We start from the raw sequence: 14,650 nt of genomic DNA on the forward strand, positions 1-14,650 counted from the left end.
AAAATACAATTTCAACACTGTGAGAAAGCAATCATTATTTCATAAGACCTAGCAGCTTCTACACTAAAAGACCATAGGTATTGGAACATTATATTTCAAAGAGCAAAGGAGCTGGGTTGCATGCAAGAATAACTTACCCAGCAAAGTGGAGTATAAACCTGAATGGAAAAAAAAATGATATTTGATCTGCTGAAAGACTTTCAGGTATTTGTAACAAAAAGACCAGAACCAAAAGGAAAATTCCAAATAAAAGATTCAGAATTAAAATAAGGAAATCACTACAGACTAATTATAAGGCATTCATTAAGGTTAAATGTTTGATTATTACATATGAAAATATTAGTAATTATTGCTTATTGTTAGTAGTAGTGGTATTCTTAAAACTGTTATAATTACTAAGGTTGTTTGAAAGAAAGGTTGGGGTTGAGTTGTGTACGATGAGGTGATTCTAAAAAAACCACAAAATTGGATAGGAAAACAAAAACAGGAGTGATTATGTTGTAGAGATGGGGTGTGAAAGGAAGAACCAATATGGAAGAAGCAGGTGGGGGTAGACAGCTGGTAGTATTGGAGCCTTATCCACATCTGTGTCGAAGAGGAAACAACATACACATTTGAGGAAGTTTAGAAGTCTTCTGAACTTCTAGAGAAGCGAGAAAACTGGGGGATAGGAAGGGAAGGGACTTTTAGAAGGTGGTATAAATTAAGATTAGGAAGGTGGCTGAATAAAAAAGGGAGGGAATTTTAGAAGGATGGGTAAAATAAAGAATAAGAGTGTAACGGGAGAAAATAAGATAACAGGGATAGGGTGAAAAGAGAGAAGGAAAATAGACAGTAAAAATAATCTAGAAGGAAATCCACAAATAGTAATTATAACTTTGAAAGTGAATGGGATGAACTCACCCATAAAATGGAAACATAGCAGACTGGATTAAAAACCAGAATCCAACAATTACAAGAAACACATTTGAAAATGAGAGATATACACAAAGTTAAAATAGAGGGTTTGAAGAGAATTTATTTTGCTTCAGTTGATGCAAAAAAGGCAGAGGAAACAATTATGATTGCAGACAAAGTTATGGCTAAAATATATTTAATTTAAAGATAAACAGGGTAACTATATTTTGATAAAAAGTACCGTAGACAATCAAGCAATATCAATACTGAACTTATATGCATCTAATATTAAATTTTTAAAAGAAAAATTAATCAGTTACAGGTAAAGATAGATAGTAGTATTATAATAGGTGGGGATTTTAATCTTCTTTTCTTAGAACTTGATAAATCTAACCAAAAAATAAACAAGAAGGTAAGGAAATAAATAGATACAATAAACATCTGGACAGAATTGAATGGAAATAGAAAAAAAACACACCTTTTTTCTTAGCAGTTCATGGTACCTTTACAACGATTGACCACATATTAGTACAAAAAATTTATAGTTAAAAGCAGAAAGGCAGAAATATTAAAAGTATCATTTTAGATCTTAATGAAATAAAAATTATATTTAATAAGAGACCAAGGAAGCATATTAAAAACTAGTTGGAGATTAGATGGCCTAATTTTAAAGAATGATTGATTTAAAGAACAAACAGTAGAAACAATAATTTCATTAAAGAGAATAATATTGAGACAATATATCAAAATCTGTGGGATACCACAAAAACAGTGATTAGAAGGAACTATATATAATATCTAAATACTTACATCAATAAATAAAGAGCAGACTAATGAATTAAGTGTGCATTTGAAAAAAAAACTAGAAAAAGAACAAATTAAAAATCCTCAACTAAACACTAAATTGGAAATCCTAAAAAAAAAAAGGTTAGATTAATAAAATTGAGAGTAAAAATCATTGAATTAAGAAATAAAACTTGGAGTTGGCTTTATGGAAAAAACACGTAAAATAGATAAACAATTTGAATAAAAAAAGAGAAAATCAAATCACTAGTATCAAAAATGAAAAGGTGAAGATACCACTAACAAAGCTGAAATTAAAGCAATTATAGGGAGTTATTTTGCCCAATTATATGCCAACAAATTTAACAATTTAAGTGAAATTGAAGAATATTTACAAAAAATATACAAATTGTCTAGATTAGCAGAAGAGGAAATAGAATATCTAAATGGAGCTATTTTAGAAAAAGACATTGAACCAGCCAAAATGAGTTGCCTAAGAGAAAAGCACCAGGACCTGATGGATTTACAAGTGAATTCTATAAAACATTTAAAGATCAACTAATTCCAATACTAATTATTTAAAATAATAGGTAAAGAAGGGATCCTACAAAACTCCTTTTATGAAACAAATATGATACTGATAATCTAAACCAGGAACAATAAAAACAGAGAAAGACCAATGTCATTAATGAATATGGATGTAACAAATTTTAAAAAGAAAAAATGCTAACGGACTACAATACTATATTACAAAGATTACACATTATGATCAAGTGGAGTTTATACCAGGAATGTAGGAATGGTTTAACATAAGGAAAACTATTAACGTAATTGCTTACATCAATGATAAAAGTTTAAAAAATCATATGATTATATCAATAGATAAAGAAAAAGCTTTTGATAAAGTCCAACACTCATTTTTACCAAAAACAATTGCACTTTATCAAAAGCTTTTTCTTCATCTATTGATATTAAAAAAAACTTTTTATACAAGTAAAATTTAGATAATTGGAGAAATATTAAGTGTTCATGGTTAGGCAGGCCTATATAATAAAAATGACAATTTTACCCAAACTCATTTACACATTCAATGCCATCTCAAATTATCACTTTTTTTTTTTACTGAATTAGGAATAATAATAACAAAATTCATTTGGAAAAAACAAAAATCAAGAATATCAAAGGAAGTAATGAAAAAAATGTAAAGGAAGGAGGTTTAGTAGTACCAGATCTTAAACTATGTTATAAGGCAGTAATTATCAAAACTATCTGGTATGGGCTAAGTGATAGAAAGGTGCATCAGTGGAATAGAGTAGACATACAACTTAAAAATAATATCCTATGTGACAATGGCAAAGACAAGATTTTGGGATAAAAACTGATTATTTGGTAAAAATTGTTGGGAAAACTGGAAAGCATTATGGCAGAAACTGGACATAGACCAATATCTTATACCATTTACCAAGATAAGGTCAAAATAAATGCATGACCTAGACGTAAAGAGAGATTTTACAAGAAAATTAGAAGAACACTGAACATATTACTGGTGGATAGGTGATAAAGAGCAAAGTTAGGCATAAAATGGATTATTTTGGTTACATTAAATTGAAAAGTGTTTGTACAAATAAAACAAACATTACCAAGATCATAAGGAAAACATTAAATTGGGGGGAAATTTTACAGACAGTTTTTCAGATAATAGTTTCATATGTAAAATATATAAAGAACTTTGTCAAATATATAAGAATATGTCATTCCCCCATCAATAAATGTTTAAGGGATGCGAACAGGCAGTTTTCTGATGAAGAAATCAAAATGATTTATAGTCATATGGTAAAATCCTTAAAATCATTATTGATTAGAGAAATGCAAGTTAAAACAACCTTGAGATATCATCTTACACTTGCCAGATTGGTTAAAATTGTAGAAGGGGAAAGTGACAAATGTTGGAAGGGATGTGGAAAAATTTGGACACTTATTGGTGGAATTGTGAATTGATCCAACTATTTTGTAGAATAACCTGGAATTAAGTTCAAAGAATTATTAAACTACATATGCCTTTTGATCTATCAATACCAGTACTTGGTCTGTTTCTGAAGATAATTAGAGAAAGGGCAAAGAACCTATAAGTTCTAAAATGTTTATAGCCACTCTCTTTGTGGTGGCAAAGAACTAGAAATTACATATGCCCATCAGTTGGAGAATGACTGAACAAATTGTGGTATTGTTTGTTGTCCTTTATTCTCCAAAAGGATCAAAATGACATCACTATGCTAAAGAGCAGTTACAGTGTGTCTGACCGTGGCTGATTGAGCTCAGAATGTTCTACCACAGGTTGGGCACAAATAGTCCATGTGACCATTTAGAGTGAACTCTCTAAAATTGTACATCTTGTGTTTCTTTTTTGTCACTTCAATTCTGCTTTGTTGAGCAGTCTTGTGCCAGTGTCTCCCATGTCTCTTAACCAATTCCAAAGTTCTTAAAGGAGGCCTTGAGAGTGTCCTTGTATAACTTCAGACCACCATGTGAACACTTGCCATGTGGGAGTTCTCCATAAAATAGTCTTTTTGGCAAGTGTATTTTTAGCATCTGAGCAATGTGGCCAACCCATTGGACTTGTGCTCTTTGAAGCAGAATTTTAATGTTTGGCAGTTTAGTTTGAGAAAGGACCTCAATGTCTTGTATCTTATCCTGCCAGGTTATCCACAGAATCTTCCCGAGACAATTCAAATGGAAGCGATTCAGTTTCCTGCCATGTCTTTGGTATATTGTCCAGGTTTCATTGGCATACAGCAATAGTATCATCACAATGGCTCTGTAGACCTTCAGTTTTGTAGTCAGTCTAATATCACTTCTCTTCCACACTTTTCTTTGGAGCCTCCCAAACACTGAGCTGGCTCTGGCTTTCTGTGGGTCAACCTCATTATCAATGTGTACATCCTTGGAAAGCCCACTACCAAAGTAAGTAAACTTATCAACAGTATTCAAAATGTCTTCATTTGCTATATGATTGTAATAGAATACTACTGCACTATAAGAAATGATGACCTCAATGATTTTAGAAAAAACATAGAAACACTTGTATGAAATAATGAAGAACAAAATGAGCGGAACCAAGAGAACATTTTATACAGGAACAGCGATATTGTTTTAAGAACAACTTTGAGTAAATAAGTTATTTTGACCATTATAAATATCCAAATTAACTATAAATGAGGAAAAGACACTATCTGCAAGCAGAGAAAGAACTGACAAATAGAAGTATGTATAAAATAATTTTACACATATTTGTATGTACTTTTGTGTACATATATGTGGATATATATGCATATATTTATGTATATACACACCTACATGTACTTATTTGTGTCTAGTGGTAGCCAGCTCTGGGGCAGGTGAGAAGAAAAAAATAAATTTATGTAATGATTTAATGTATATTTGAAAGGAATAGCAAGTTGTGCATAGTAGATTTGCAGTTTTATATGCAATCATCTTTTTATTAGACTATTTTATGGAAATGCTTGTTGTATTCCATGAATTAAAAATAAAATTTAATAATAAAAATAAAATCTTATTCCTTTATATTGTGTACAAAATAGATTTACAAATATTCCAAGGTAGTTTTGCCTCTTGCAAAAAAAAAAATCTTACATTGTTCAGAAAGGAAGCCAAGCTATATAACCAAAAAAAAAAAGATTACCTGGAGAAGGGGTTGTAAAATACAAAAACGCATATCCCGTATTAAAAGTGGGAAAGGTGGGTAAGCAACTTAGCTTTTGCCAGTTATAGCAGAAGAGCCAGAATTCACAAAGATCTTAATAGTCTAGAAAAATGATTCAAATCTAATATGAAATCTGAATATAAGCTATAATTAATTTATCCACATTTATATATATCCTTAAATTTTATATAACAATTTAAGCATTTCTGTCTAGGTTTCATTGCAAAGGAAAACGGTGTCACTTTTGTGCTACATCTGTTATCAAAGAATCACAGAGTGAATCATTGAATTGTTAAAAGCTTCAAGGGGTATTTAACATAGCCATGTCTGAAATATGGATGAGTATAATATGAAAAGTAGTTTTAGAAATATTAAGTGAAAAAACACAAGATTAGGGACAAATAACTATATAGTAGCTTCACATCAAAAAGACTTAGAAGTTTTAGTAAACTGAAAGCTCAATGAAAGCTCATAGTGCTCTATGACAGTCAAACAAACTAATGGGATCGTAGGATATATTTCTAGAATCATGATATCCAAAATAAATGATAGTCTTACTGTACTTTACACAGTTCATAGCACATTACAAAATTGTGTTTAGTTCTCTATTGTATACCTTAGGAAGAATTAAAAAGATGAAACATATCCAAAGGAGGGTAACCATTCAACAACAATTTGTTAAGTATCTCTAATATCTCAGGTATCATAGTAGGTGTTGGAGATATGAAGACTGCAGTGAAAGTGTCTGCTCCCCAGCAATTGCACTTCTAGGGTTATATCCCAAAGAGATCAAACAAATGGGAAAAGGACCCATATGTACAAAGATGTACATAGCAGCTCTTTTTGTGGTGGCAAAGAATTGGAAATTGGGGAATGGCTGAGCAAGTTGTGGTATGTGAATGTAGTGGAATGCTATTGTGCTGTAAGAAATGATGAACAGGCTGACTTCGGAAAAACCTGGAAAGACTTGTATGGTCTGATGCTGAGTGATGTGAACAGAACCAAGAGGACTTTGTACATAATAACAGCCACATTATGCAATGACTAACATTGTTAAACTGAACCTTTCTCAGCATTATGAGGATCTGGGACATTTCCAGAGGCCTCGGGATGGATAATGCTGCTCACATTCAAAGAAAGAACTATGGAAGTCGAATCGCTATCACTTATTTTTACCTTCTGTTGAGTTTTGTTTCCTCTTTCTGATGGCTCCTCGTATTGGTTTTAATTTTCACTTACAACTTCACTAATGTGAAAATATGTTTAATGGGTATGTAAATGTAAAGCTTATATCAGATTGTGTGCTGTCTTGGGGAGGGTGGGGGGGAGGAAAAGGGAGAAAAATTTTCAACTTAAAAGCATATGGAAAAAATAAAAAAAATTAAATTAGAAAAAAAAGAAAAAGTCTCTGCTCCCAAGGAGCTTACATCCTACCTGAGGAAAACAACATACATACAAATAAATCTTTAAAGTAAATACTAAATAATATGAACAAGGTGAACACTAGGAACTGAGAAATCTGAACAAATCTTCTATAGGAGGTATAACCTGAGCTGAGTTTTGAAAGAAATCAGGGCAAAACAAGAAGTGAAGGTTGAGTGCATTAGCAAAGGTACACATATAGAAAATGCATTTTGTTTTTGGGAAACAACAAGTGGGCTAGTGTGGTTAAAATATAAAGTACATGAAAGGGGATTATGTGAAATAATACAGAAAAGTAGACTAGAGTAAGATTGTGAAAGTTTAAATATCAAACTGAAGAGATAGCATTTCATCCTAGAGTCAAGAATGTGACAATGGGTCTTCTTGAGCAGAGAAGTGACATAGATATATTTTTAATCTATCAGTTTGGAAACTCTATGGAAGATAGGTTAGAAATAAGAGATATTACATGCAAGGAAATCATTGAGAAGGCTATTGCAGAAGCCTCAGTGAGAGATTGTCTGGACTGGGGCAACAGTTGTTTGCATGGAGAGAAAGGTGAGGAAACATGGATAAACCACAGTTACGGAGAAAACATTTTTGGTGTACTCAGTGTGAATCATCAGTAAAATGTGATAGCCAAAAAAAAAAACGTAATTCAAACTAAAACCGCATTAGGATGAACATAGCTTTCACAAATAGGAAGGTGACAATCCTACTATATATAATCTTCCATTGTCAGATTTATGTGGAGTATTTTGTTCAGTTCTGAGGGGAAAAAATGTTTAAGAAGGATATCGACAAATTGAAGAGTGTTTAGAGGAAGGTAAGCAGCATGATGGTTAGCCTTGAATTCACGCTATATGAGAAAGACAAATTCATTGTTTCATCTGGGGAAAAACACATTAAATGAGGACATGACTGCTCTCTTCAAGTTTTTGAAATGATATCTTTTGGAGAAGGGACCAGAGTTGTTCAATTTGGCCCCAGACACATGACTGCAAAAAGGCCAACTTAGTTTGGATATCAGGATAAACCTTACTACAATCATAGATTTCCCAAAGCGGAATGGGATTCCTGGAGATTTCAGGGGTTCTCCCTCCTTGGAAGTTTTCAAACCACTGGATAGCAACTCTCAAGTTATTTTAATATAGGGATTCCCTTGGTGTATGAGCTGAATGATATTACTGCTAGTGTCTTTTCCCACTCTCAAATCCTTTAGTTCTGTGATTGGATGTGGAAAGTGAAGGATAAGAAAGATTTAAGAACAATACAAATGTTGTGAACCTGGGTGACTAGAACAAAAATAGAGAAGTTAGGAGAAGTGAGAGTTTGGGATTATAAGATAACGGCTTCTATTTTGAAGATGTTGAGTTTGAGATACACTGAGATATCCAAGTGTAAATATCTAATATGAAGTTGATGATGTGAGACTGGAGCTCATAAGAAAGAAACAAGGGTTGGATATTGTATACATACATATAGATAGATAGATAGATAGATAGATAGATAGATAGATAGATAGATGTAGATATATCTATCTGTCTATATATATCTGTATGTATATACATATGACATTTGCAGAGACAGAGTTTTCAAATCCATGAGAGAGAGAGAGAGAGAGAGAGAGAGAGAGAGAGAGAGAGCGAGCGCCCAGAACCCCAGAACACGTTCTTTCATGTAAAGTGAGCAAGTCCAGGAATGATGATAAGTGACTAATAGATACAAACAAGGGTGAGTAGAAAGAGATCAAAAGAGAACTATGTCAAGAAAATCTAGGGAGAAGACAATATCCAGGGGAAAAAGATGGTCATCAACATCAAATTCCACAGAGAAATCAAGGAAGATCAATATTAGCATGGTGCAGAGACTGTAAACCATGCTACACGAAAATAGGCTGAAGTAACTAGGGAAGTTTTCCTGGAAAGAAAAAGAAAGTTTAGTGGTCACATATTAGATGTCATCAATGGTTTGAAGGGCTGTCATGTGTAATAGGGATTTTATGTTTTTATCTGGCCTAACAGGGAAAACTAAGAGTGAGGGGTGCCTATTTCAGAAAAGAAATTGATGTAAGGAAATATAAAACTTCTTAACAATTAGGACTATCCCAAATTCAATGTACTGTTTTTGAAAATAGTGAGTTTCCTGTAACTAGAGGTCTTAAATCAGGAGTTAGATGACTACTTGTCAGGGATATCATGGAAAGATCCTATTCTATGACTTATGCGGTACTTTCCAATTCTTTTCACATGATTCATCCTTGGATTTCTGTAGTTACCATATAGTAAAGCCATCAAAATATCCAAGAAGTTCTTCCACACCCAGAAGCCTTTATAAGGCATTGGGGTTTCAATAAACATTTAAAAATTCCTTAGCCTTTCAGGTTTTCAGTGCCACCTTAGAGTTCCCCTGTGAAATTGTATTTCAAACACACACACACACACACACACATACACTCAGAGACAGAGAGAGAGAGAGAGAGAGAGAGAGAGAGAGAGAGAGAGAGAGAGAGAGAGAGAGAGAGAGAGCTAGGTGGCACAGTGGATAGAACACTGGGCTTGGAATTAGGAAGATTCATTTTTGTGAGTTCAGATCTGACCTCAGACACTTACTAGCTATGTGACCCTGGGCCAGTCACTTAACCTTGTTTGCCCCAGTTGCTCACCTGTAAAATGAGCTGAAGAAGGAAATGGCAAACCACTATAGTGCCTTTGCCATGAAAACCCTAACATGGGGTTGTGAAGAGTCAGACATGACTGAAATGGCTCAACTCTCTCTGTCTCTCTTTCTCTATATGTACATACACACATATGTATGCATGTATATATGTATAGCTAGCTGAGAGACCGTGTGGTATAGTGGAGAGCTGGCTGCAGAAGAAGGAAGAAGTTGATTCAGGTCCTACCTCTGATACATAATGACTGTGAATACATTATCAAAGTCCTTAATTTCTCAGAAATTGTACTCTTTAATATGGGTTCTTAAACTGCAGTCTGTAAGTGGCTTAAAACAGACAGCTAGATAGATGATAGATTTTGGTTTATTTAATTTATTTTTTTTCGAGACTGAGTCTACCTAAGTTGGAAATGTTGCAGTCTCTTACATGCTTGACCTCAACACTGTTTGGCACAGAAGTTTTGATGCCAGGCTTATGGTGGATACCCTGATTGGCTTTAGCCCACTAAAGTTCACACCCTTCAGTTCAAGTAATTCAAAAGTTTGAGCCTTACATAAATGTACCACCATTATACCAGGCTCTATTTCAAGATGATTCATTTCATTTCTAATCCATATACTTTATTTGATAGTATTTGAAGCAGTCCATAAATTCCAAAATTACCAATGGGATCCATGAGACAAAAAAAAAGAGTCCCTGCTCTAAAAAATATAAGTAATAGATTGCTCTTTGATTTGAACTAGTTGAACAAGTTTTCTTAACTGGAATTTCTCTGTACTGCTAACAGGATAGACCGGACCAACAATTTATGCTGCTTTATTCCTTGTATTTATTTACTTGATGCTACCTAGCACATCAGGTATTTTCCTTGTGACCATAATCCACTTTTCCCCTCAGCCATTCTAGTTTTACTTTTTTGAATCCTTGATAGCTGTTTCACCCATATTTTTTGTGCAGTAATACAAATACATTGCTTGCTGGAAAGAAGATGAAAGAAGATTGGAGTTTATGAAATGAAAAGGCTAGCAAGGATGCTGTGATTTCTGACTTCTCTATTCTGAATGTAATATTCTGATGACAGGTTTAGATTAGGGCAGCCTTTGACTTGTTTAGTAAGCAGAATTAATGATAATTTATTTTCTTTACTTGGTTGGAGCACTTTATTTTTCAATTGCTCATTGACCTTTTCAGCAGATATGTATGCTTAGGAAATATGACATTCTGACCAATTCTGTGATCCATGAGATTTTCCCTAACAGGTATACATTAGGATGAATAAAGGAGGGAAGGTAATGCTGGACCTGAGAGATATTTAATGCAACTATCTTATAAAGTAAATATGATATTTACTTTAGGTATTTCTTAGATATCTTGATCTATGCAATGACAAACATACTATAAAGCCTTGAGGTATGGATATAAACCTGTCTGACTAATGCGGGGGTTTGTAACATTTTGAGTGTGTGTGTGTGTGTGTGTGTGTGTGCGCGCACGCACATATGTACAAGCATGCATCCTGGACTCCTTTGGCAGTCACATAAAACAAAACTTATAGACTCTTCAGAATAATATATTTAAAAGCACAAAATAAAATACAAAGGATTACAAAGGAAATCAATTATCAAAATATTTTTTTCACAGTTCATTGACCATAGATTATGAAATCCTTGCAATTTGAACTTTTCCCCTTATAACTTAGATGACACAAATACAAAAGAGTAGGATGGGATGGTAGTATGATGTATGTGTACATGTATATGTGGGTGCATACAAACATGCCTGCTTCAACAGTGGAAACAGGCTTTCTAGACAGGGACATGGAAGAAGAGGATAGAAGTTCTTTCAAGTATATCAGAACTCTTTGTATTGAGTCAGTAATAAAAGGCCAAAATAGTGTTGTACTGTATTTTTTCACAATGAATAAAAAACCCCCCAATAAACATTGCATGTGGTTTTTCTGTCCTCTTTTGGGAGAATTAGTGCCTCTACTTCTTCACTTCTAAGTCTCTAGTTATAGCCCTTGTGTACTAGCCCTGAAAATACTGGTAATATTTACTAATGACTCATTATTCATTTTAAAATTGAATTAATTTTTCAATGGTCAAAAGATCTATTCCTTATACCTTATGCCTCTATCTTGCCCACTGAGAAAAAAAAAACGGGTAAGAAAGAAAACAAATATATAACAAATATGCATAGTCAAACACAACAAATCCTTGAATTGGCTACTTACAGAGAATGTCTCAGTCTACACCCTGATTCCTTCATCTATCAGAAGGAGGATAGCATGATTTCATCATGAGTCTTCCAGCACCATGATTAGTTACTGTGTTGATTAGTTCTTAATTTTGTCAGTATTATTTATCTTTACAATGTTACTCTTAGAGTATGCATTTTTCTCCTGGTTCTCTTTCAACTTTACATCATCTAATGTATGTCTAACCATATTTTGCTGAAATTATCCCCTTCTTAGTTTCTTAGAGCACAATAGTATTTGATTGTCTTTATATGTCATAATTTGTTTAGAAATTTCCCGATAGATGAGTACCTTCAGTGGTGTGCTGAATCCTGTTTGAACCAACTCACAAGAGCTGTATGTAAAACTTTCAAGGTGATCATTTATACATAGGGTCAGCTAGGTGGCATAGTGCATACAGTACTGGTCCTGGAGTCAGGAAGAATCATCTTCATGAGTTCAAATCTGGCCTCAGAGACTTACTATGACAATGGGCAAGTCACTTAATCCTGTTGGCTTCAGTTTCTTCATTTGTAAAATGAGCTAGAGAAAGAAATGGCAAACCACTTCAGTACCTTTTCCAAGAAAACCCTGTTGCACCTTATTGAAATGACTCAATCATAACAACAAAATAAATGTTTGTACATATGGGTCCTCTCCCTCTTTCTTCAATCTTTTTGGGTATATATTGCTTTGTAGTGGTGTCACTGGATCCAGGGATGTGCACAGCTCAGTGATTTGGGAGGCATAGATACAAATTATTTTCTAGACTAGCTAGACCTAAACAGTTCCACAGTGCATTGATGTGCCTCTTTTCTCACAGCCTCTCCAACACTTATCATTTGTCTTTTTGTAGACTTGCCAATCTAAATAAACCTGAGGTAGAAACTCACAGTAACTTTAATTCTAATTTCTGTAATAATTATGAAATTGAAGCATTTTTCATATATCTTGTCTTTCTTCCTTTAATAATGGCCTATTCATATCTTTTGAGTATTTAAAAATTGGATGGTTCTTATTTTTTATAAATTTGAATAAAAATTATTTATGTCTTAGAAATTAGACCCTAATCAGAGAAATTTGTCACAAATATTTCCTCCAGTTATCTGTTTCCTTTCTAATTTTATCTGCATCTATTTTCTGCAAAACTGTTACAATTTTAGGCAATCAAAATTGTCCATTTTTTCTTCTGTAATCTGTAATTTTTATTTTTACATCTTCCCATGTATAGATTTAAAAGATCTTCCTAGCACATGTTGTTTGAGGTTCTAGTTAGATAGACAGATGGACAGGGAGATAGATAAATGATAGAAATAGAGATCATCAAATAGATATCCCTCTCTAAAGAAAGACATGATTGGAAAGACATTTATCTATGTATAGATAAATAGAGATAGAAGGAAATCTCTCTTTCTCTCTCTCTTTCCGAATCCTTATACCTCAAACTCAAACTCAAACTCAAAGGATTGTGGATTGAAATGGTGAATTTGGAGGTAGCCATCCTTCCTACCACTGCTGTAGCTCTTGCCCTCAGGATGGAAAGCAACACTGTCAATGGGGCCAAAGTGACCCTTGACTCTTCCAAACTTCTCTTCAAAGGCAAGGTGGAAAAACCTGGCCTCAAACTTGCCAATTCTGGTGGAGGTTGTAGTTACATCCATGGCCTCCTGCCCACGGCCCAGGACTACATGGTCATAGATGGGGAAAAGCAGAGCTGAGTTGACAGGTCACTCCATTCTGAATTTTTTTTTAAATTGCTGCTCAAAGGTCGTGGAGTCGAAGAGCTTGGGTGTATTGTCCTTAGAACAGGTGACAAACATCATCAAATCTTGGGTCTGAATGTCGTTGATCTGCCTTGAATGCTCCTTGACATTCACCATCACTTCTCCAGACTTAGTGCTGTGCTTACTGAGCCCCCTATTTACATGGCCAGAAACCATGCACTCCTCCAAGGGTCCACACACAGCACTAGTGATCTTAGCAGCATCAGCATTACAGGGGATCTTCACGTATGGTTCATTGCTATCGATATGGCTGGGGTCCTCAAGATCAAAGAAACTGACAAAGCACTTGTACCCCATATGCTTGTCCATGGAGAACATGATGATGCTGCCTCCAAAGTCAAATCCACATGTATGGACAGCTGAGTTGGTCTTCAGCAGAGCCAGCTGCTTCCCTATCTTACAATCTCAGAGGTGGCAGCTGTTGTCTGCAGAGCCAGTGAGGACATGTTTGGTGTCTCAATCAGCATCCACACACCACACAGCTCCAGTGTACCCAGTGTAGCCTCTCTCCATTTACTGAGTACCATATGTTGACAATGGAGTCCTTGGCCACAGTGAAGAGCAGGTCTCCTTAGAGGTTGCACTTGATCTGCGTGATGGATTGCTCGTGGCCCTGGAGCAGGATTGGCTTCATCTTGGCTGCTTCAGCGACTGCACCAGTACTACAGATCTGTGGCACCATGAGGAGCCTCTTAGTTATTTCTTATACCTTTTGTTGGTATTCTTGGGCTTACCGAAACACTATCAATGGTTTAGACGCTTCTGTTGGTTACTGCTTTATTTATTTATTTATTTATTTATTTATTTATTTATTTATTTATTTATTTGTTTGTTTGTTTATTTATTTATTTATTTATTTATTTGTTATACTATTTATTTATTTTTTCAGTCCTATAATGTTAGCCTCCACCCATTCTCCACCCCCTTTTCTCCATTATTTCCTTAATATTTCATTTGGATTTTGTAGTATTTTCTCTATCTCCATACATTATCCCATTGGCACTTTGATTAGCATGCTACTAAACTTATAAACTACCATATCTAAGAATTTCTCTCTCTTTTTTTCCCCATTATACTGGCATGGCTGGGCCATGCAAAATAAGTATTTTCCCATTTATTCTTTATTTTTG

The 14,650-nt window shown here is 34.3% G+C and overlaps 1 pseudogene; it reads right to left on the reverse strand.

Annotated features, from left to right (window-relative positions):
• Window positions 1-13,169: 13,169 nt before the first annotated feature.
• On the reverse strand, window positions 13,170-14,154 carry LOC110198627 (eukaryotic translation initiation factor 3 subunit I pseudogene; annotated as a pseudogene).
• Between the last annotated feature and the right edge of the window lie 496 nt (window positions 14,155-14,650).

The sequence above is a fragment of the Phascolarctos cinereus genome, unplaced genomic scaffold (genome assembly GCF_003287225.1).
Source record: "Phascolarctos cinereus isolate Bilbo 61053 unplaced genomic scaffold, phaCin_HiC Scaffold_4;HRSCAF=312, whole genome shotgun sequence".
Lineage (NCBI taxonomy): Eukaryota > Metazoa > Chordata > Mammalia > Diprotodontia > Phascolarctidae > Phascolarctos > Phascolarctos cinereus.